Source organism: Mesoplodon mirus, assembly GCF_964341445.2.
Source record: "Mesoplodon mirus genome assembly, chromosome: 2".
NCBI lineage: Eukaryota > Metazoa > Chordata > Mammalia > Artiodactyla > Ziphiidae > Mesoplodon > Mesoplodon mirus.
The window spans coordinates 11,645,252-11,665,547 of NC_138977.1; the positions used below are offsets into that span (position 1 = coordinate 11,645,252).

The 20,296-nt window shown below is 38.8% G+C and overlaps 1 protein-coding gene across 4 annotated transcripts in view; it reads left to right on the plus strand.

Annotated features, from left to right (window-relative positions):
* Positions 1-20,296, plus strand: part of INPP4B (inositol polyphosphate-4-phosphatase type II B) — an 880,599-nt gene that overhangs the window by 416,798 nt on the left and 443,505 nt on the right. The window lies entirely within an intron of this gene.

Consider the following 20,296-nt stretch of genomic DNA (forward strand, 5'->3'; position numbering starts at 1 on the left):
CTCGCTTTCAAGTGGAGGATCTAAATTCTACTGGTCATGAAATTTACGAGTGTAAAAATGTAACTTTATTTTTTCTACTCTAGGCAGCACTTATGTCCTGGAGGGCTTTTATCACATTCTGGAACAAAAAGTGGGGGCCATGTAGACCTGTTCCCTCTGACCTGACCATGTACAAAATTATCTGACCCTCTGTCGTAAGCCTCGTTATGGTGTCTCCTGGTATTTTGCTTCTCGATGAGGACCATGTGACCAATGTCACTTCCTGCTGTAATATCAGTTGTCATGGTCTAAAACCCCTTTTTAGATTCAATAGCACTCTCTGTCTCCCTCCCTCCCTTCCATCCTTTTTCCCTTCCTCCCTCCCAAGATCTACATAATTCTTGGGGCACAGAAATATTTGACTATTCTTCTAAACCATTCTCTGCTGTGGGAAGTTTTGGGATGAGGCATTCCCAGATGACTTTGTTCCTTATATTCCTAAGAATCTGCTCCACCCTATAGAGGCCTATGCCAGTGTAATGGGGTGTCTCCGTGCCCTGATAACACCAAGGATTTCAGGTAAGATGCTGGGCACAGATTTCCTCTATATTCAGGTTCCTCAACATATTTGGAGCAAAAGATTAGACAGAGTCGAGGGCTGTTATTTTTCCCCTGAAACCTTATCTTGCTTGTTTTCCCAACTCTTTGTTTTTGTTCTGTTTTTTTTCTTTTTCTCAGGTCAGTATTTTTTTAAAAAAAACATAAATTCAAGCATTTTATACCTTTTTTTTTTTTTTGGTTTTGTCCTAGCAACTTCTCCCCAAGCAAGAGAAGTCTCTAAGCCAACCTACTAAATATATTATAATCCCTATATCCCTCTCATTCTTAATCCTTCTCCTTGCTCACAAATTCTAATTTTTCAGCATTCCTCTAAAATCTGCCCCACTGAAGCAAGCCAAATAGTCCAGATATAGTTGGGGAGAATTAAATGAGACTAACAGCCCATGAGTTGGAGAGTGCATGCTTATTAATATAGCCTAATACCACGTTAATGTCAGCAGCTGCCTCAAATATTGGCTCATTAAAATTTTGGAGAACTAACACCTGTACATTTTTTCCATAAAAATTGCTTCCTTGCTCATACATAGGCCATTGAATATTAGAACCTAAGCATAGATTAGAATATTAATTAATTTGCCCACTGCAATAGCTTTTAAACTCTCTGGAAAATGTGACTCAGTCATTTAGTACATTTTCTTATTCATATAATTTGGTGTTACCTGTAAATTTAAGAAACTTATCCCCTATGTTTGTATTCAAATCATTGATGAAACAGGACCAGTCCAGGTGTTGCATGAATGCTAGAAGCTCATTACTTCCCCAATTGTGTTTAATTCAAAAGATACTCTTTGTTGCTCTGAGAAGTAAGAATTTCATGATCATTTGCTTTAGTGTAGATTCACATAACATATTAACATTTAAAAATTGGAGGCATATAGTAGTAAAAAAATATGTAAAATTTTATTTATGAAAAAAATAAGTGTATTTTGACAAGGGATATTGTTTTCCTCAGCAAGACCCCCCTTGTCCAGTAATCTCTTTCTCTCCCTAGTTTTTAACAGCATCATTTTCATTAGTGCTCACGTGGCCTATCTAGTCAAGGCTAGAAGCACATACTCATGTTAATTAGGTACTGAAATTAAAACCTGTGCTTCAACTAGTTATGGTGAGGCTAAACGCTTTTAGCAAATAACCTCTCAAATCCTTGTGTCTTTTTTCTTTTCATCCTCACCCCGCAGCTTGTGAGATCTTAGTTCCCTGACAAGGGAGGGACTGAACCTGGGCCCTCAGCAGTGGAAGCGTGGGGTCCTAATCACCAGACTGCCAGGGAATTTCCCCAAATCCTTGTGTCTTAAAGCAGTAAAAGTTTATTTATTTTTTTATTTTTATTTTTTGCGGTACGCGGGCCTCTCACTGTTGTGCCCTCTCCCGTTGCGGAGCACAGGCTCTAGACGCACAGGCTCAGCGGCCATGGCTCACGGGCCCAGCCGCTCTGCGGCATGTGGGATCTTCCCGGACCGGGGCACGAATCTGTGTCCCCTGCATCGGCAGGCAGACTCTCAACCACTGCGCCACCAGGGGAGCGCAGTAAAAGTTTATTGCTTGCTGGTGTCATGGTCTAATGCAGGAGGCAGGTGTGGATGGTGAGGACTCTTCCACATAGTCATTCAGGGAAACTGTCACCTTCAATGTGAATGCCCGCATCCTTACCACATGGCCTTGAAGGTCATTGCAGAAGGAGACGGGAATATGGAGAAGGCCCACTAGGTACATAACCACCTTAGACCACAGATCACTTCCTCCTACGTCCTTTTGGTCAAAACTTGTCATAAAGCTGACCTGAATAAAAGACCAAGAAATGTCACCCCCCAACTTTACACTATGAAAGGAAAGAACACACTTGGGGGACTTCCCTGCGGTCCAGTGGTTAAGACTCTGCGCTTCCAGTGTAGGGGGGTGCAGGTTCGATCCCTGGTTGGGGAACTAAGATCCTGCATGCCAAGCGGCACAGCCAAAATAAATAAATAAATAAATAAAATTACCGATCGCTAAAAAGCAAAAAACGCATAAAAAGTTAAAGAAAGAACACATTTGGGATAGTCAGCTAGTCATTTATGCTCTAGTGAAGAAGAGGGTTTTATCGGTTGCTATTTTTGTAACAGAACTCTGACTAGGAAGAGAATTATATCAATACTTACTTAGAAGAAAAATTTGGATAAGCTATTTGAGGCAAAGAGTAAGATGTCAGGCACATACTAAAAACAAAACCAAAAAATCAGAAACCAAAAAAACCCGTCAGAATTCTAACGGCATCCTTCTGTTTTGCTGACTATTGAGATGAATTTGCTTATTCAGTTTGGGGGTAGAAGCTGGGACAGCTGAATTATTCCAATTGATGGAGAAGAAGAGAGAAGACTGACATTCCAAAAAGGTCTTTAAGTATTAGAGGAATGAGGAAGCCTGATAAAGATTGAAGGTAGGACCAGGAAGAAAAACACCAGGGGAGGGCACAACTGCAGGAAGCCTTTGGAAATTAGAAAAGTCTTGGCCTAGTGGAGTGGCAGTGGGGTTGGAGGTGGAGGGAATGAAAGTGAGAGCAAGAGAGAGATTTTTTGGAGAATTTGAAGCAATGCTTAGATCTGTGTTTGGCAAAATATAAAAATAGAGATGATACAAGACAAATGCAATGGAATAGAGGCATCAGCATCAGCATTACACTCTGTAAACAGAATTTCAATGTCATGCAAAGTACACTGTGTACAATGTCATCCAGAGTACACATTATTTTTCCTATATGATGGCATTTTATCATTAGGGCTCAGTGCAAGTAACAGAAACAACTCTGGGTTCTTCAGGCAAAACGGATTTGGCACGAGGATTAAGTGCTTATAAAATCTTTAACGGATGGAGGAGCCACCCCACGAATTCGAATTCTGGCATCAAGGCTTTTCACACCATCTCAGGCTCCAGAGGTCAGGAACTGCTGCAAGCACAGCCAGACTGCTGCCAAATTCGTAGCCCCTCCACAGCCACCAAGCAAGCGAAAAACTTGGAGTTGAGCGGCTGCTGACACCCACGTGTGCAGGAGTCCATCTGGCCCTCACAGTGTCACTGTCTCCCTTGCATTCTCCAAATCTTAGGGCAGAAACGAAATCGCATCCCAGAACATCAGAGCAGGGGAGTTGAGAAAGTGAGATTTTTGCCTTCCCTGTTCAGTAATTCTGACAAGAAGCAGAACATGGACAGGGGATGAAAGGGGATCCAGTATCAGCACAGACGTTTTATTTTCATAGTCAGTGCTGTTTCCCCCACCACCACCTGGAATCAGTCATTTTATTAAAAGCTTAGTAATATTTTTTCCTTCTCGATATTATGTTAGTATTTCCAGAAGTTATCTAAAATGTACTAGTTCACTTTATCATAAACGCATAGCCCCCTTCTCCCTGTTAGTCCCCATTTTTCCCAAGAAACTCTTTAATCAAATATCCGAAACAGAAGCACAAAACATACAACAGATTCAAAAGGGCAATGTTAATTTAACATTGGAGTGGGGGAATGATGTGGAAGTTTATTCAGTTTGGCCAATCTCTTCCTCACCAGGCTCTCACAGGCACCCTTACAGTGGAAGCCAGGGAAGAAACTTTGAGACTCACTGGTCTATATAAAGTAATATAGGTTTTGTTCTCACATCGGCAAGACACAGTGTGAGAAAGACTAAATTGAGGCCAGGAGAAGGAGGCTGCAGTAATTTGTGTTCTTTACTAGATTACAGATCCAGTCTTTTTATTTTATTGGTTGGTTCCATCTGTCAGCACAGCTGAGCTGAGCTACTGTGACCTCCATCGAGTATCAGCTCTTAGAATTTACCTCATTGACTGATTGGTTGACTTATTACAGATAAATCTTTAAAAGCAGAATTATTTTGCCTGATAGCATTCTTCATTTGAATATACTTTGAATCATGTTCTTCTTCAGTAGGGAAAAATTTTTTTTGTTGCTGCTATATTGTCCTGTAGATGTGCAAGAGAAATGTCATCTGGCTGCTTTATGACATTCCCCAGACTCTCAGGTATCTGGGAGCCAAGTATGGTAACCAGCGAGCAGGTGGGGTGAATGGCCTGACGCCGGTCTTGTATTCTCAACCTGGAGATCATGCAAACTTCCTGGTTTGAGAATGAAGGAACAGTTCTGGTCTATATCTGCTATCTTTGAGCCATGACTCACAAATGACTGTCTCCTCAGCTTGATGTTTGTGTGTGTGACTGTGTGACTGTGTGTGTGTGAATGTGTGTGTGTGTGTTGGTGGGGAGGGCTTGTACCTTTTTTTTTTTTTTTAATATACACAAAAAGAGGCCTGAAGAGAGCTAGGATCAAGTTCATATAATTTCATATAATTTCTAACTACAGTGTGTGTCCCTCTCAAACACATTTTTAAAAAAAAAAAAACTGGTTCTTTTTGTGTTTTTTTGGTAAAAGAATGTGTAGGTTGTAACTATAAATGTTCTTTTGCACTATCTAAGTTGAAGGAAGTCATTTCTTTCCCCCCCCCCCCAGGTATTTCTGACTAAGGTTTTGTTTTTTTTTCTTTTTTTAACCTGAGATTTTGTTTTCCTTTTTTATTGAGGTAGCATTGGTTTATAACATTATATAAGTTTCATGTTTACCCCATTATATTTCTACTTCTGTATACCCTACAGTGTGCTCACCACCAAAAATTTATTTTCCGTCTGTCACCATACAGTTGATCCCTTTTACCAGTTTTGCCCTCTCCCCTGCCCCATCCCTTCTGGTATATAAAAAACTAATAAACAAGCAAAAAAAATAAATGAATAAACCAAACAAAAACAAACACGTAGATACAGAGAGCAGAGTAATAAGCGTGTGCTTTGAACTATTGTCCTGCATTGCTTCACCATAATACTTAGGCTGTAAAGTCAGAAGTTCAACTGAACTGAACTGAATTACAGAAGTAATTCCAACTCTATTAACTACCCTTAGCAAATCTCTTAATATCTTTGGTCCTCAGTTTTCTTGCATGCAAAAAGGAAATGATGATGATAAATTATAGTGCTGTGTGCAGTATATCTCATGGTGGTTGTGAGCAGCAAATGAGCTAGTGGATATATAATTAAAACATGAATAGAGCAAAGGGGTTTTGTCTGGTCTGTTATTCTTTAAGCAAAATTTCATTGAGTGCACATCTTATTTTACAAAGATCATCTTTACCTGGTCAGTTGGTACCTCACATAAATGTAAATATGGGTAACCTCTTTGCTGTTACCCAAAAGCTTCTGGGAAGGAAGTCTTATTTAAATAGGGAAATTATTTTGTTGAAATAATTCTGGGGAAAGTATTTTTACCTTCCTTAACCTTCATGCCTATGCCTGCAATATGGGTATGTGAATGGATACTATTCATCTTGAAAATAGAATTTCAAAGTGGCTTGTTCACCAAGGACGATGCAATTTAGATGCTTCACAGTGTTTATAAAAAGAGAACCCTTCAGATTCTTTAAGGTTATACTTAGCATGAGTCATATTTTCTTAAACTGGCATATTCATTCAAGGAATCCTTTTATAATATCACAAAGAATTATGATACCTAGTGTTACATTTAGGCAAAACAAATGTGACTTTGCTTGAAAGATTATAGCACAAGTATTTAGCTTCATGGTTATGTAAATTTTTTATATCTGATATAAGTATATATATATATATATATACACATACATATAATCTTGATGAATTTGATAGATCATAGTTAGAAATTATTTTTATACATTTCTACCCTGTCACAAGACATTATTTTTAATTTATTACTATTTTTAACACACTCCAGATTGTTGGCTGCCCTTGTTGCCATGTGGATTTAACCATTTTAGCAGTCAGTGTTGAACGTGTTCATGTTTAAAAAACAATGCGTACAAAGAAGGAGTACGGGAAGCCACATACATAAGGATTTAGGGGGATGATGAGCAATCAAAAGCCAGCTGTGCTTTTTGGTGCCTCTCTTAAAAAGGTCATTTGTGATGATCATTTTCCAGAATCCTCAAGTTTAGGTGAGGGTTTTGTTGCTGTTTTTTAAGGTACAAAATGTTTTCAAGAAAGGATTGGGAATAGTACATTTTCCTGAAATAAGAATTTATACATCTTGAACTCTAGCTTACTTTGGTTTTCCTTTACATCCCCTCTGAAACTAAGATTTGAACAATTCTAAGTAAATTTTGGAATAATTATTAAATATTTCTAGGGTTCATGTAGTAAGGTATTTTTCATCTTTCCTCTGTGTGTGTGTATGTGTGTGTGTGTGTGTGTGTGTAACCTCTGCTCTCTGGGAACTTATTTACTTTCTATTTTGTTCGTTTAGGCAACATTTTAGACATATGTACTCAGCCTCCATCTAAGGTATATTCCTTGGTTTCCCTTTAAGAATCTGGCTTGCCCACTTTCCCACCTAGGTCCTCTTTCCTCCATTCCCCATTCCCATCTCTAGAAATCTATATCTTCTGGTCATCCAGGACTCAGCAGCTGTCAGTTTGAATATATACCACTGTGCTTACTCTGAAAGTTTTCCTTTGCTAGTTATGAATCGATTTATTGTCCTGTTAAATTAAGCACAATTAACCATCCCCTCTTTCCTGGAACCTATGCCTGGTAAACTCTTTGAAAATTATTTGGGATCAGCTGGAGTGGTGTTGGATGGAGAGTGGGAAGCAGGAGTGGAAAATCACATTAAAAAAGGGTCAAATTTCAATCACCACACTCATCCAAGGTTGGCCCCATTCAAGCCTCAGATGGAGGTGTGCTGGTATCTGACTACATATGCTGAAGCCCTAGATGAATGTAGCACACATGAGCAACATAGGCTATTTCATTTCTTCTCTCTCCTCTCTCTGGAGTTCAGCATAACCAGGCTCAAGGAGCGATAGAGGAATTCCACTGGAGTATTTTTAAGGATTCATTTCAGTGTTGAGGAAATGGCTCATGACCTTTACCTTAAATCTTTCATTAAAGCAGTGTATTTGAGGTCAATCAAAACATATCTTTAGGGCTTCCCTGGTGGCACAGTGGTTGAGAGTCCGCCTGCCGATGTAGGGGACACAGGTTCGTGCCCCGGTCCGGGAAGATCCCACATGCCATGGAGCGGCTGGGCCCGTGAGCCATGGCTGCTGAGCCTGCGCGTCTGGAGCCTGTGCTCCGCAACGGGAGAGGCCGCAGTGGTGAGAGGCCCGCATACCGCAAAACAAACAAACAAACAAAAAAAACATATCTTTAGGTAGATGATGAGGGTTGTTGACATTTACAACATGGTAGTGTTCATCAAGCTGAAATAATACTTCCAAAATTAATCACTAAAAAAAACCTCACAATATGTTTTCTAGATTGTGAATTCTTTTCAAATACCTCTAACTTGATCTGAAAAATTTATCTTATAGATGTAAATTATTGACTAGTATGATCAATAAGAGTGCTCACTATAAACATCAATTTCTATTCTAAGAACTACATTTGGGAACCAGAATTTGGTTTTTAATCTGTAGAAGAGTTGAGGGAAGATGCAAGTTTTTTGTAAAACATCAAGTGTGGCTAGACCTTACACTGGGTGCTTGGGCCAACACTGAAAACACATGAGGTAAAAATCTACAGCTTATTTCAAATACATTAGACAGAAATAATGCTCAGCCTACTTTTTGTGGCAGCAACACATTTTTAAGCTCATAATGACAGACAAGAGCACAAGTGAGATGCAAACTTAACGTTTAGAAATTTCATGAAATAGCAATGAAATGCCAAACTACAAGAAAAAGAAAAAACAGAGGTTTAAAAAATATTTTCACCAAGTAATTTTATATTATTTGTTAAATTGCACTTAATTCTGTCTTTATGCCCAATACTGTGTTAGGTCTGAGAATGCAGAGATTCCTATAGTCTAGCAGAAGAGGCAGGCATATAAACAATTACCAAAACAATGCATTTTATCATTAATTCATATATACTTAATCCTTCCTGGGAGTGATCAGGGTGGGGTCTTAGAAGGAAGTGAATGGCATCTTCAGGTAGGTATTGGGATTTTCTAGCCAAATGGGGCAACTTTAAGAAAAAGAGAATATTTGAAAAATTATAGATGAGAAAGAACATGAGGTATCCTGGAAACTCCACACTTACCAGATGAAAAGTAAACTTCTACAGACGGTAATTGGAGGTCACCAATGCCTGGTATGCCATGTGTATCTACTTCCTTGATAAGACATTATCGTATAACCAGCAGATCAATGGTACCATAGATTTCATTTCCTCATTCAAGTGATTTTACTGGCTGTTTTTGTTCTGTCTTTCTTTATGATGTTTTCCAAACTCAGGTGGTCTTATGAATCATAGCACACATGTGAAGGAGAAGAAGCATGTTAAACCATTTATTTGTATAAAAGTGATTTGTAGTGTGTTTCAAGTTCCAACAAAGTAATAGGTCACATACATAGGAGCAGAGTTTTAGATGTGAGAGGGCAATGCACTTGAGAGATGAGGAAAGTGAAGTTGGAAAAAGTTTTAGCAACCTGCCCAATTGACTTGGCAGCACCTTGTTGGAGGCAGAAAAGGAAATCAATATCATTCCCCCCAACCTTGATTATTTTGCTTGCTTATAGTCAATTCATTGATAATAGAGGGATGGAGTCATCAGGAAACTAGCCTTCCAGGTGCCTTCCAGGTGCTGAGACAGCCACTTCCTATCATACATAGCATGCCTAGATTCCTTACGTACTGATAGAAGCTGTTTGGTGAAGTGCAAGAAGAGGCATCTTCATCTCTAGAGATGCCAGGGCACACTACTCTATGTGCAGCTGCCACTTCTTCTGATTTGAAAAAAAATAACGATTTTTCTACTTAGAGGGAAATAAAATCCTAAATTGTAGAAAGGCATAAAATGATGATAATATAGTCTTTTGTTAATTTTCAGGTGGTTAATTATCAGTTGAATTAATGGTCATTTATCTTTTCCCTGCTTAGAAATCGTTCAGTTCCGATTTTTAGAAGTTAAAATCAGAAATGCATTCTGAAGTGGAAAGTGGAGAAAAGGAGGGCAGTTAATTATCAAGACATACACAGAAAAGACATTTAGCAAATCAGCTAGCATTGTTTGTAGAAATAGTAAATATACGACTTTGTTAGATTAAATGAACCAAGGATTGAATGCCTATTTTAATTCTTATACAGATAACTGGGAAATTTACTTCTATACTATTAATCTGTCAATAATTGTACTTGCCCTTGAAAAAATAGGGCAATTATGATATAACTATATAGTGATGAGACCTCTTGGATCTGATGAATCCTTACTCTGTGGGGAGGGGTGCAGTCAGGATACACACCTCCAAATCAGACTTTAAGACAGGGGCCATCCTCACCTATGTCTAAGTTCAGTACTGGATTGGGGACATCATGCATGCTGTAGACATAAAGAGTTTGAGAAAACAATGGGAAATCCACTCGACAGTGTTCCAGGAGGAATTGCAAATATAAGCCTGGAAATCAGGGAAGGGGTGAGTAATTAAACTTAGGAATCTTACTTTTGGGTTGATAGTTGAAGTCTGCAAATTAGATGAGATTTCCATGAAAAAAGAGTATGGAGTGAAAAAAAGAGCATGATTGTAAATTGAACTTGGGATATGTCTACACACAATTTATGGATTTAAACATTCTTCTTCTTTTCTTTTCATTCTTTATTTTTAAAACATCTTTATTGGAGTATAATTGCTTTACAATGGTGTGTTAGTTTCTGCTTTATAACAAAGTGAATCAGCGATACATAAACATATATCCCCATATCTCCTCCCTCTTGCATCTCCCTCCCACCCTCCCTATACCACCCCTTTAGGTGGTCACAAAGCACCAAGCTGATCTCCCTGTGCTATGCGGCTGCTTCCCACTACCTATCTATCTTACATTTCATAGTGTATATTTGTACATGCCACTCTCTCACTTTCTCCCAGCTTACCCTTCCCCCTCCCCTTGTCCTCAAGTCCATATTCTACATCTGCATCTTTATTTCTGTCCTGCCCCTAGGTTCTAAAGAACCATTTTTTTTTTTTTTTTTTAGATTCCATATATATGTGCTAGCATACGGTATTTGTCTTTCTCTTTCTGGCTTACTTCACTCTGTAGGACACACTCTAGGTCCATCCACCCCACTAAAAATAACTCAAATTCGTTTCTTTTCATGGCTGAGTAATATTCAATTGTCTATATGTGCCATATCTTCTTTATCCATTCACCTGTTGATGGACACTTAGGTTGCTTCCATGTCCTGGTTATTTTAAATAGAGCTGCAATGAACATTGTGGTACATGACTCTTTTTGAATTACGGTTTTCTCAGGGTATATTCCCAGTAGTGGGTCGTATGGTAGTTCTATTTTTAGTTTTTTAAGGAAACTCCATACTGTTCTCCATAGTGGCTGTATCAATTTACATTCCCACCAACAATACAAGAGGGTTCCCTTTTCTCCCTCTACAGCATTTACTGTTTGTAGATTTTTTTGATGTTGGCCATTTTGACTAGTGTGAGGTGATACCTCATTGTAGTTTTGATTTTCATTTCTCTAATGATTACTGATGTTGAACATTCTTTCATGTGTTTGTTGTCAGTCTGTATATCTTCTTTGGAGAAATGTCTATTTAGATCGTCTGCCATTTTGGGTGGGGTTGTTTGTTTTTAGATATTGAGCTGAATAAGCTGCTTGTAAATTGTGGAGATTAATCCTTTGCCAGTTGCTTCATTTGCAAATATTTTCTCCCATTCTGAGGGTTGTCTTTTCATCTTGTTTATGGTTTCCTTAGCTGTGCAAAAGATTTTAAGTTTCATTAGGTGCCATTTGTTTATTTTTGTTTTTATTTCCATTTCTCTTGGAGGTGGGTCAAAAAGGATCTTGCTCTGATTTATGTCAGAATGTTCTGCCTATGTTTTCCTCTAAGAGTTTTATAGTGTTTTCCTCTAAGAGTTTTATAGTGTCTGGCCTTACATTTAGGTCTTTAATCCATTTTGAGTTTATTTTTGTGTATGGTGTTAGGGAGAGTTCTAATTTCATTCTTTTGCAGGTAGCTGTCCAGTTTTCCCAGCACCACTTATTGAAGAAGCTGTCTTTTCTCCGTTGTAAATTCTTGCCTCCTTTATCAAATATAAGGTGACCATATGTGCATGGATTTATCTTTGGGCTTCCTATCCTGTTCCATTGATCTATATGTCTGTTTTTGTGCCAGTACCATACTGTCTTGATTACTGGAGCTTTGTAGCATAGTCTGAAGTCCGGGAGCCTGATTCCTCCAGCTCCGTTTTTCTTTCTCAAGATTGCTTTGGCTACTCAGGGTCTTTTGTGTTTCCATACAAATTGTGAAACTTTTTTGTCCTAGCTCTGTGAAAAATGCCATTGGTAGTTCTATAGTGATTGCACTGAATCTGTAGATTACTTTGGGTAGTAGAGTCATTTTCACAATGTTGATTCTTCCAATCCAAGAACATGGTATACCTCTCCATCTGTTTGTATCATCTCTAACTTCTTTCATCAGTGTCTTATAGTTTTCTACATACAGGTCTTTTGTCTCCTTAGGTAGGTTTATTCCTAGGTATTTTATTCTGTTTTTTGCAATGGTAAATGGGAGTGTTTTCTTGATTTCATTTTCAGATTTTTCATCATTAGTGTACAGGAATGCCAGAGATTTCTGTGCATTAATTTTGTATCCTGCTACTTTACCAAATTCATTGATTAGCTCTAGTAGTTTTCTGGTAGCATCTTTAGGATTCTCTATGTATAGTGTCATGTCATCTGCAAACAGTGACACCTTTACTTCTTTTTTGATTTGGATTCTTTTTATTTCTTTTTCTTCTCTGATTGCTGTGGCTAAAGCTTCCAAAACTATGTTGAATAATAGTGGTGAGAGGGGACAACCTTGTCTTGTTCCTGATCTTAGAGGAAATGGTTTCAGGTTTTCACCTTTGAGAACAATCTTGGCTGTGGGTTTGTCATATATGGCCTTTATTATGTTGAGGTAAGTCCCCTCTATGCCTACTTTCTGGAGAGTTTTTATCATAAATGGGTGTTGAATTTTGTTGAAAGCTTTTTCTGCATCTATTGAGTTGATCATATGTTTTTTTCCTTCAATTTGTTACTATGGTTTATCCCATTGATTGATTTGCGTATATTGAAAAATCCTTGCATTCCTGGAATAAACCCCACTTGATCATGGTGCATGATCCTTTTAATGTGCTATTGGATTCTGTTTGCTAGTAGTTTGTTGAGGATTTTTGCATCTATGTTCATCAGTGATATTGGTCTTTAGTTTTCTTTCCTTGTGACATCGTTGTCTGGTTTTGGTATCAGGGTGATGGTGGCCTCATAGAATGAGTTTGGGAGTGTTCCTCCCTCTGCTATATTTTGGAAGAGTTTGAGAAGGATAGGTGTTAGCTCTTCTCTAAATGTTTAATAGAATTCGCCTGTGAAGCCATCTGGTCCTGGGCTTTTGTTTGTTGGAAGATTTTTAATCACAGTTTCAATTTCAGTGCTTGTGATTGGTCTATTCATATTTTCTATTTCTTCCTGTTTCAGTCCTGGCATGCTGTGCATTTCTAAGCATTTGTCCATTTCTTCCAGGTTGTCCATTTTATTGGCATAGAGTTGCTTGTAGTAATCTCTCATGATCTTTTGTATTTCTGCAGTGTCAGTTGTTACTTCTCCTTTTTCATTTCTAATTCTATTGATTTGAGTCTTCTCCCTTTTTTTCTTGATGAGTCTGGCTAATGGTTTATCAATTTTGTTTATCTTCTCAAAGAACCAGCTTTTAGTTTTACTCATCTTTGCTATTGTTTCCTTCATTTCGTTTTCATTTATTTGTGATCTGATCTTTATGATTTCTTTCCTTCTGCTAACTTTGGGGTTTTTTTGTTCTTCTTTCTCTAATTGCTTTAAGTGTAAGGTTTGGTTATTTATTTGAGATATTCTTTTTTCTTCAGGTAGGATTGTATAGCTATAAACTTCCCTCTTAGAACTGCTTTTGCTTCATCCCATAGGTTTTGGATCGTGGTGTTTTCATTGTCATTTGTTTCTCCGTATTTTTTGATTTCCTCTTTGATTTCTTCAGTGATCTCTTGGTTATTTAGTAGTGTATTGTTTAGCCTCCATGTGTTTGTATTTTTTACAGATTTTTTCCCTGTAATTGATATCTAGTCTCATAGCTTTGTGGTTGTAAAAGATACTTTATCTGATTTCAATTTTCTTAAATTGATCTATTTAAGAAATAGATTAATAGATCAATGTGATCTATCCTGAAGAGTGTTCATGAGTGCTTGAGAAGAAAGTGTATTCTGTTGTTTTTCGATGGAATGTACTATAAATATCAATTAAGTCCATCTTGCTTAACGTATCATTTAAAGCTTGTGTTTCCTTATTTATTTCCATATTGGTTTATCTGTCCATTGGTGAAAGTGGGGTGTTAAAATCCCCTACTATGATTGTGTTACTGTCGATTTCCCCTTTTATGGCTGTTAGCATTTTCCTCACGTATTGTAGTGCTCCTATTTTGGGTGCATAAATATGTACAATTGTTATGTCTTCTTCTTGGATAGATCCCTTTATCATTATGTATTGTCCTTCTTTGTCACTTGTAATAGTCTTTATTTTAAAGTCTATTTTGTCTGATATGAGAATCGCTACTCCAGCATTCTTTTGATTTCCATTTGAATGGATATCTTTTTCCATCCCCTCACTTTCAGTTTGCATGTGTCCCTAGGTCTGAAGTGGGTCTCTTGTAGACAGCATATATATGGGTCTTGTTTCTGTATCCATTCATCCAGTCTATGTCTTTTGGTTGGAGCATTTAATCCTCTTACATTTAAGGTAATTATCGATATGTATGTTCCTATTACATTTTCTTAATTGTTTTGGGTTTGTTATTGTAGGTCATTTCCTTCTCTTGTGTTTCCTGCGTAGAGAAGTTTCTTTAGCATTTGTTGTAAAACTGGTTTGGTAGTGCTGAATTCTCTTAGCTTTTGCTTGTCTGTAAAGGTTTTAATTTCTTCATTGAATCTGAATGAGATTCTTGCTGGGTACAGTAATCTTGGTTATAGGTTTTTCCCTTTCATCACTTTAAATATGTCCTGCCACTCCCTTCTGGCTTGCAGAGGTTCTGCTGAAAGATCCGCTGTTAACCTTATGGGGATTCCCTTTTATGTTATTTGTTGTTTTTCCCTTGCTCCTTTTAATATTTTTTCATTGTATTTAATTTTTGATAGTTTGATTAATATGTGTCTTGGTGTGTTTCTCATTGGATTTATCATGTATAGGACTCTCTGCGCTTCCTGGGCTTGACTGACTATTTCCTTTCCCATATTATGGAATTTTTCTACTATAATCTCTTCAAATAGTTTCTCAGTCCCTTTCTTTTTCTCTTCTCCTTCTGGGGCCCCTGTAATTCGAATGTTGGTGCATTTAATGTTGTCCAGAGATCTCTGAGTCTGTCCTCAATTCTTTTCATTCTTTTTTCTTTATTCTTCTCTGTGTTAGTTATTTCTACTCTTTTATCTTCCAGGTCACTTATCCATTCTTCTGCCTCAGTTTTTCTGCTATTGATTCCTTCAAGAGAATTTTTAATTTCATTTATCGTGTTGTTCATAATTGATTGTTTGCTCTTTAGTTCTTCTAGGTCCTTGTTAAAAGTTTCTTGAATTTTCTCCATTCTATTTCCAGGATTTTAGATCTTCTTTACTATCATTACGCTGAATTCTTTTTCAGGTAGACTGCCTATTTCCTCTTCATTTGTTTGGTCTGATTTGTTTTTACCTTGCTCCTTCATCTGTTGTGCTTTTCTCTGTCTTCTCACTTTGCCTAACTTACTGTGTCTGGGGTCTCCTTTCACAGGCTGCAGGTTCATAGTTCCCGCTGTTTTTGGTGTCTGCCCCCAGTGGCTAAGGTTTGTTCAGTGGGTTGTGTAGGCTTCCTGGTGGAGGGGATAGTGCCTGTGTTCTGGTGGATGAGGCTGGATCTTGTCTTTCTGGTGGGCAAGACCGTGTCTGGTGGTGTGTTTTGTGCCTGTGACCTTATTATGATTTTAGGCAGCCTCCTTGCTAATGAGTGGGGTTGTGTTCCTGTCTTGATAGTTTTTTAGTATAGGGTGTCCAGCACTGTAGCTTGCTGGTCATTGAATGGAGCTGGGTCTTAGCGTTGAGATGGAGATCTCTGGGTGAGCTTTCTCCGTTTGGTATTACATGGAGCCGCGAGGTCTCTGGTGGACCAATCTCCTGAAGTCGGCTCTCCCACCTCAGAGGCACAGGCCTGACACCTGGCTGGAGCTCCAAGACCCTGTCAGCCACACGGCTCAGAAGAAATGGGAAAAAGAAAGAAAGGAAGGAAGGAAGGAAGGAAAGAAGGAAGGAAGGATAGAAGGAAGGAAGGAAGGGAGGGAGAAAGGAAGAAAGAGAGGAAGAAAGAAAATAGTTATTAAAAGAAAAAGTTATTAAAAATAAAAAAGTTTAAAAGTAATTAAAAAAAGAAAGAAAGAAGAGAGCAACCACACCAAAAAAGAAATCCACCAATGATAACAAGTTCTTAAAACTATACAAAAAAGAAACGAAAAATGGACAGAACCCTAGGACAAACTATAAAAGCAAAACTATACAGACAAATCACACAAAGATGCATATGCATACACACGCACAAAAAGAGAAAGGGGAAAAAGATATTTATATATATATATCTATATATATTAAAAAAAGGAAGAGAGCAACCAAATCAATAAACAAATCTACCAGTGATAATAAATTCTAAATACTAAACTGAGATAAACATAAAACCAGAATCAAATCAGATGCAGAAAGCAAACACCAAGTCTACAGTTGCTCCCAAGGTCCACCGCCTCAATTTTGGGCTGATTCGTTGTCTATTCAGGTATTCCACAGATGCAGGGTAAATCAAGTTGATTGTGGAGATTTAATCCACTATTCCTCAGGCTGCTGGGAGAGATTTCCCTTTCTCTTCTTTGTTCGCACAGCTCTTGGGGTTCAGCTTTGGATTTGGACCTGCCTCTGCATGTAGGTCGCCTGAGGGTGTCTGTTCTTCACTCAGACAAGACCGGATTAAAGTAGCAGCTGATTCGGGAGCTCTGGCTCACTCAGGCCGGGGGGAGGGAGGAGTGCGGAATGCGGGGCGAGCCTGCGACGGCAGAGGCCAGCGTGACGTTGCAACAGCCTGAGGCGCACCGTCTCCCGGGGATGTCGTCCCTGGATACCGGGACCCTGGCAGTGGCGGGCTGCACAGGCTCCCGGGAGGGGAGGTATGGATAGTTACCTGTGTTTGCACACAGGCTTCTTGGTGGCTGCAGCAGCAGCCTTAGCATCTCATGCCCGTCTCTGGGGTCCACGCTCATAGCCGCGGCTCGCACCCGTCTCTGGAGCTCGTTTAGGTAGTGCTCTGAATCCCCTCTCCTCATGCACCCCTAAACAATTGTCTCTTGCCTCTTAGTCAGGTCAAGACTTTTTCCCGGACTCCCTCCCGGCTAGCTGTGGCACACTAGCCCCTTCAGGCTGTGTTCACGCAGCCAACCCCAGTCCTCACCCTGAGTTCTGACCTCTGAAGGCGGAGCTTCAGCTCCCAGCCCCCGCCCGCCTCGGCGGGTGAACAGACAAGCCTCTCGGGCTGGTGAGTGCTGGTTGGCACCGATCCTTTGTGCGGGAATCTCTCCGCTTTGCCGTCTGCACCCCTGTTGCTGCGCTCTCCTGTGTGGCTCCTAAGCTTCCCCCCCGCCACCCCCCGTCTCCACCAGTGAAGGGGCTTCCTAATGTGTGGAAACCTTTCCTCCTTCACAGCTCCCTCCCCGAGGTGCGGGTCCCGTCCCTATTCTTTGTCTCTTTTTTTTTTCCTTTTTCTTTTGCCCTACTCAGGTACGTGGGGAGTATCTTGCCTTTTGGGAAGTCTGAGGTCTTCTGCCAGCCTTCAGCAGGTGTCCTGTAGGAGTTGTTCCTCATGTAGATGTATTTCTGATGTATTTGTGGGGAGGAAGGTGATCTCCACGTCTTACTCTTCCGCCATCTTGAAGTTCACCCCTCTTATTATTATTATAACAATTACAGTTTATGGAGCCACTACTATGTGCCAGGCAATTTGTGTGGATTAGCTCATTTAATCCTCAGAGCCCTAAGCTGTAAATGATATTATTAGCCCTGTGTTAGAGATAAGGGAATTGTTATAGCTCAATTCCTTTTCTTGCATTTCTTCTTCATAAATCAAGAAAAGCTGCCATGGCAAAGCAAACTGCTCGCTTTTGTTACACTGCCATACATCTCGCTCTCATTTAAGTCCATATTCTCCTAAGAAGAGGAAGGAGATCTGCGTGGGCACAGAATAGGTAGCGGTTTGCCTGAAATACAGGAAGTCCTTTCTCGGAATTTTGTTTTTGCTTAAATGATGAAATTGTTGACATTTATCTGGAAGTAAGAGAAAACAGATTTACCCTGCTCTGTGTAGGTGAATGAACTAAACTCTCCCTCAGATTTTCTCTGTCTCTGAGTTGTTACTTAATTCAAGGGACGTCATTAGACAGCAGACAAAGGATGCGATTCTAGGTGCTCAGCGACTTCTGTTGAATCATCAACTGATTCATGATGTTTCCAGTGTTTGGCGTTGCTCAGCAAATTGTGCATAAATATAGTCAGCTGTACCATCTCTTAAGATGATACATGTTCCTTTTGATAATGCATGAAAATGGATGTTCTTTCAGATATTTTAATATGAACGTAAGACTGGAAAACACTAGAGAATGAACTCTGACTTCCCCAGGGGATGCATTTGAAGAACAAATGGTATTGTTTTCGGTGACCAATAAATTGTGCTGTACCTGTGAAAGAGAGTGCCGCAGATGCTGTACTTACCCTTCAATAATTCTAGAAATGCATATAGGTTTCCTGTCTCAGGCTAAAAAGCCTAAAAAGAAATTTAAGAGAGCTGTAGAATAAGGAATTTTAACGAATTGAAATCTGATAACATTCTATAGTTTTTGCATCCTTTGGTCTCTTTCATCTCATGATATCCGTATATAAATATAAATAAATGTATATCTATCTATCTATCTGCATGTATATATAATCATAGTATAAGATTTGAAATTATTTTTGATGTCTTGTATTTACAAATGTATATCACTCAGTATGGACTTAGTTATGCTAGAGAAATGAACAACTTCAACATGTAAAGGCTTAAAAGAGCAAAGGCATATTTCTCACTCAAGATGTGTGTCCACAAGGGGTTGACTGGGGCTCTCATCCATGTCTTTACAATTAGAGGCCCAGGATGAAGGTGTTTCTACCATTTGCAGTAACACAAGTGCAACAGCAGTGGGAAACAAACACTGCAAATTGTGCACTAGCTGTTAGAGCTTCTATACCAAAGTGATACCCACAGCTTCTGACATTTCATTGGCCAAAGCAAGTTGACGGTCATGCCATGATAATAAATGCAATCCTGCCGGGTGCGCAGAAAGGAAAAAAAAAGTGGAAGTATTTGATGACTGGCACTGACAATTACCACACTAGCTCTGCTTCTAGCTGTGGGTTCAAAGAGGCACATGTGGGATTCAGAAGTTCATGAGTTGTCACAGCTTTTAAAGGTGGGTCATATTCCTGCTGATTCTTATGAACACATTATTTCATCTGTTCAAGCATTTTGCTAATGAGGTCAGGTGAAATTTGTATTACATTTTTAGCCCCACTTCACCTCTCTTTGCTCCTGAAAATCAAACTGATTATCTAAGTCTAGTCTTTTGAAAAGTGCAATATGGGAATTGGGGAGGGTGATTGGGAATGGATTTCCTCCTTCTTAAAAATGTCAAAAACAGTTCTTACTATGTTCGTGGGAAGTTGTTGGGTCAACCTGTACTAAAGCTCGATAATTGTTTTTATTATTTGTTTTTTTCAGAAGTATTTTTGTACATTTTAGAATCCAGGGAAGCCTTGGTTTCTATTTGTTAAAAATCAAGACAAATGATTGAAAGCTTATTGCTTTGAGTCTGTAGCCCAGATAAAGATCAGACAAAAAGCCACTGTACAGTCCCTCTAGAAGGATGCGTCAGTTTGTCCTACACTGATTTGAGAGCAGACTGTCTTTTCAGTAGAGCCTTATGATTGCTGCAAAGCAGTGAGAACATTTGTCTTGTATATATATTCATACAACCAAAAATGAGTTCATTCAAATTGTGAGACTGCTGATATATTTACAATACGTGTTGAACATGGACCTCCAAAGATAAAAGGGTGAATAGCCCCAGAATTTTGGACACTGTAGCGCTGAAATGATTTTCTGATTCACTTATTTCTTGGGGCTGTGTTTTTGACATGTGTTTCATTTGCTTTCTAAGCCAGTTAGTTAGTGACATCTGGATCTCTTTTTTAGCACTGCTATAAAAATACAAAAACAAAAACAAAACCTTAATACTTACCATTAGAGTTTACAGCTGCTGAGGTGCAGCAAAACAAAATTGTAAGGTTTCAAAGCCCTCGAGGCAGTAGGTCAACAGAAAAATGGCCTTCGAGTAAAATCAAAAGATCTGAATTTACCAAGCCTCTTTTCCTCCAAATATCCATTTCACAATCACAGTTGGTTATTTAAATATTTACATGTCTAAATATATCAGTTTTACTCAAGTATTTTGATATCTTACATTTTAACTCTTACTTTTCTAATTTTTGGCAAACGTTTCTTTTGTGAATAATTTCTATATACTT